This window comes from Cicer arietinum, chromosome 2 (assembly GCF_000331145.2).
Source record: "Cicer arietinum cultivar CDC Frontier isolate Library 1 chromosome 2, Cicar.CDCFrontier_v2.0, whole genome shotgun sequence".
NCBI lineage: Eukaryota > Viridiplantae > Streptophyta > Magnoliopsida > Fabales > Fabaceae > Cicer > Cicer arietinum.
In genome coordinates, this window is record NC_021161.2 from 21765932 (window position 1) to 21770487 (window position 4556).

The following is a 4556-nucleotide window of genomic DNA, read 5'->3' on the forward strand; positions in this document are numbered from 1 at the left end:
CTCATCACACACAGAGCACAATTGAGTATATGTACAAAATTCACAAGTATAAGTATCATCAAAACCAGACAATGAAGGAAAATCAGTAGCAAACATATCGGGGTAAGCGTCATCAACCAAATCAGCAAGCAATTCAATTTGAAAAATAGAATGCTCTTCCATGGGGTGTTTTATAGCATCAAAGATGTTAAATTTTATAATTCTATCACCAAATTCAATGGATAGAGTTCCAGCATGCACATCAATTTTTGTTCTAGCAGTTTTCAAGAATGGTTTGCCTAAGATGATTGGCCCCCTATTGGACTTATTCTCTCCCTCCATGTTTAGAATGTAAAATTCTACAAGAAAAATCAATTCATTAACTCGAACAAGTACATCTTCCAAAGGTCCAGCAGGACGAGCATTGCTCTTATTCGCCAATTGAATGGTAACTCATGTACTCTGTAAAGGTCCAAGAGCAAGTGTGACCCCTAAACCCAAAAATAATATATATAATAATTTATATTATATTTCTATAAAATTTACAGCGGATAAATAAAAAAGATTTTCCAAGAAAATAAAATCTTTTATTTTTAATTTAGGATATCACGTTTCTCAAAAATCAAAAGTAACACTTTAAACTTCTTTACTCCATAGTGCAATCTCAATAAGCTTGATTTAAGTTTAAGTATAATTATTTGATTTAATTCTAAAAAATTACTTATACTTTTTAGGTTTTCATACAAATTCTCTCCCTCCATGTTTAGAATGTAAAATTCTACAAGAAAAATCAATTCATTAACTCGAACAAGTACATCTTCCAAAGGTCCAGCAGGACGAGCATTGCTCTTATTCGCCAATTGAATGGTAACTCATGTACTCTGTAAAGGTCCAAGAGCAAGTGTGACCCCTAAACCCAAAAATAATATATATAATAATTTATATTATATTTCTATAAAATTTACAGCGGATAAATAAAAAAGATTTTCCAAGAAAATAAAATCTTTTATTTTTAATTTAGGATATCACGTTTCTCAAAAATCAAAAGTAACACTTTAAACTTCTTTACTCCATAGTGCAATCTCAATAAGCTTGATTTAAGTATAATTACTTGATTTAATTCTAAGTACTTACTAGTACTTATATGGTTTTCATACAAAAGTCGTTTCAAATTAAATAAATAAAATACAAACTACAACCCCGATTCCATGTATCACCTATCAGAGCGGGGTTCCTCCCAAACGTGAACTTCAAGACTCATTAACCTGTAACAACTGCGATTTCGCAAACGCAGGGCCAAGCCAGTCAAACACAAACAACAAAGGAGGCGAGTTTCAAAATCATGTTAATAGTATAATATAAGTAAGAAGAACAGACAACAATCATAGTAGACCGTATCATAAACACATTACGATATATCAAAATATTTAAGTAAATAGTATCATGTTATAACATCAAATTCACTAAAGTAAAATAATCATCTCATTATAATATGCACGAAATCATCTAAGAGTAATTATTATTACTTTTGAAACACATCAATCACAACGAAACTATCACAAGGAAATGCAATGATGTGCATGAGCTTAGACTCTACTTCACAATGTGGTACCATTCGAACTCTGAAGTACTTGGTTAAGCGGCTTGATACTATGTCACCATCTCGGTGGACAGACAATTTAAATTGGCCTTATCCTCAGATTCCCTCAACTAAACCCGAGACACATATACGCGACAATCGAGGTAAACGTGTGTTGCATGGTAGGTCTTGACATTTGGAGTGTGACCTCCAAGTCACCTAGGAATTCCCCATCCGAATACCTCTAATGTCTAACAATCTTGCCTTAAGGCTCGACAGTAGTCCGCCACAATCAGGTTCATTCAGTTTTAGTTCCTCAGAATCACTAGGCTTATCAGGCCCTACCTATATGATGACAAAATAATCTCAACTTCACAAATTCTCAATATTTATTTTCTCCCCTCGTTGTCCTATGGTGCTCCATTAAGACCTTCATCTCAAACACAAATTGGAATCACAATATTCTCACCATAATTTATAACATCACTATCATTAATCACACGTCATTACATATACTCATCACAATCTTATAACATCAATCTCATCAATCATAAATCATCACATAGACTTATCACAAATTTATAACATCATAATTGTTAATTATACATCTTCATAATCACATAAAACTTATCAAAATGCATCATCCTTTTATTATCACATCACCTAAACATGTCTAATCAAACATATACATAAAATTCATTCGACATCCAATATCACAATAATATCAAATATTACACATTTAACAATAATAAATCAAATATCACAATAATACCAAATGCCAAACATTTAATGAAATTAAATCAAATATCACAATAATATCAAATGCCCAACATTTAACAAAATTAAATCAAATATCACAATAATATTAAATACCACACATTTAACGAATCAATCAACACCTTATAAGTATTTCTATTCCATATTTTTAATCTCACAATTTCTATTTTGCATCTTAATGAATTTATCACTCAAAATGCTACTGCCGTACGTAGCGAGCCCCAGATGAATCGTTGGAAAATACGATTTTCTCGTTCATCTCACGATATATTGTATTCATGAATTTAAATGCTCTCTCACCCCTTACCTTATTTCGACGCTTTCACCTATGAATAAGATTCCACGACCAAACAGTCTTTATCCTTTGACTTTTTGTCTTCAATCGATCTAACTCGACAGTTTATGGGTAAACATCAAAAATAAATTATGAGAAGATATGCTGAAAAACTAAATTCAAAAATCGGTCAAGGAAAATAACCATAAATCAGAAAACCAATTAGTGGATAATATAGCAACTTTTCACACGGTCGTTTTGGCGTTGGTTTCACTCAAATCAGACTTACGGGGAAGAAGAACGGTGCAAAATAATGAATTATACAAACGGAGAAGTCGGTTATTTTAGAGTGAAATTGGGATTGTTAAAAATCTGGAAAATCGTGTTTAATTGACTAAATAAATATAAGAAACAACATACTCAGATTTGTAAGAAAATGGAAAAAGTTTTTTGGTGCAGCAAGTTGTCTTAAGGTTCTATTATTCACATCAGTCATATTTTGCTTCAAGTTGTCACTTTCACTATCTGACTCTGACTCGTTAACACTAGCAACTCTATTAAGTCTACGAAGTAAATGAAATGTCCTATCTATTTCAGGTTCAAGAGAATGCAGATTTATAGAACTAGCCCTAGTGATGCATCATCACAACAATGAAATGCAAAATCACAATTCTAAAAATTTCAAGAATGTCCCTATTGCTAAAATTAAAGTGAAAAATGTAAGTACGGAGGTACGCCTAAGAGGGGGAGGGGGGTGAATTAGGTGTTACGAGATTTTCTGGTTTTTAGAGACTTAGTGGATTATTTTTCTGTTTTGGATTGATGTATGTAAAAATATAAATGGCAGAAAAATAAAGAACACAATAGAATTATCCTAGATCCCCTTATGACCAAGGGTACATCCAGTCCTCTTGCACACCACAAGATATTAATCCACTAATTGTCAGAAAATGTACAACTCCGACCCTAGGATTTCTGCTACAAACTTCTAACAATACTTCTAAGATAGCACATCACTATCTTAGATTAAGCTACTTTAAGAAAGTACTACTTTCTTTTACAAGTGATATAATATGATTTTGGAATAAGGATATAAGAGAGGTATAATGATTTCAATCCAATAATACTTCAAGTACTTTGAGAACCTTTCTGAATGATATGAAAATGAAATGCAAGTACTTTGTAAAAAATCAGAATTTTGTTCAAAGTTGTTCAAGGTTATATTCAAGGATTGTGTTTTTGTTTGATCTGAAGTTATGGTCATTGATCCAAGAGGTTTGATGAACAATAACAATGATCTAGAACCATTTCAGATCTGAAAAATTTTGAATACATGATGTATGTATTTGAATACACCTCTTTGTAACGTTTAGATTTATTCAAAATTTGCACCTTGTATTCGAATACATCCTTCATGTAGTCGAATACAGATTCGTGATTTTTGCCACTAACTTGCTTTGTATTCGACTACAGCAGGTCGTAGTCGAATACAGATGCAAAGGTTTTTGCTAGTGACTTGCTTTGTATTCGACTACAGAAGGTCGTAGTCGAATACAGATGCATAGGTTTTAGCTATTGACTTGCTTTGTATTCGACTACTGCAGGTCGTAGTCAAATACAAATGAGAAGCAATGATGTGCATGAGCTTAGACTCTACTTCATAATGTGGTACCATTCTAACTCTGAAGTACTTGGTTAGGAGGCTTGATACTATGTCACCATCTCGGTGGACGGACAATTCAAATTGGCCTTGTCCTCATAGATCCCCTCAACTCAACCCGACACACATATACGCGACAATCGAGGTAAACATGTGTTGCATGGTAGCTCCCAACATTTGGAGTGCGACCTCCAAGTCACCTAGGAATTCCCCATTCGAATACCTCCAAGGTCTAGCAATCTTGCCTTAAGGCTCGACAGCATTCCGCCACGATCAGGGTCATTCAG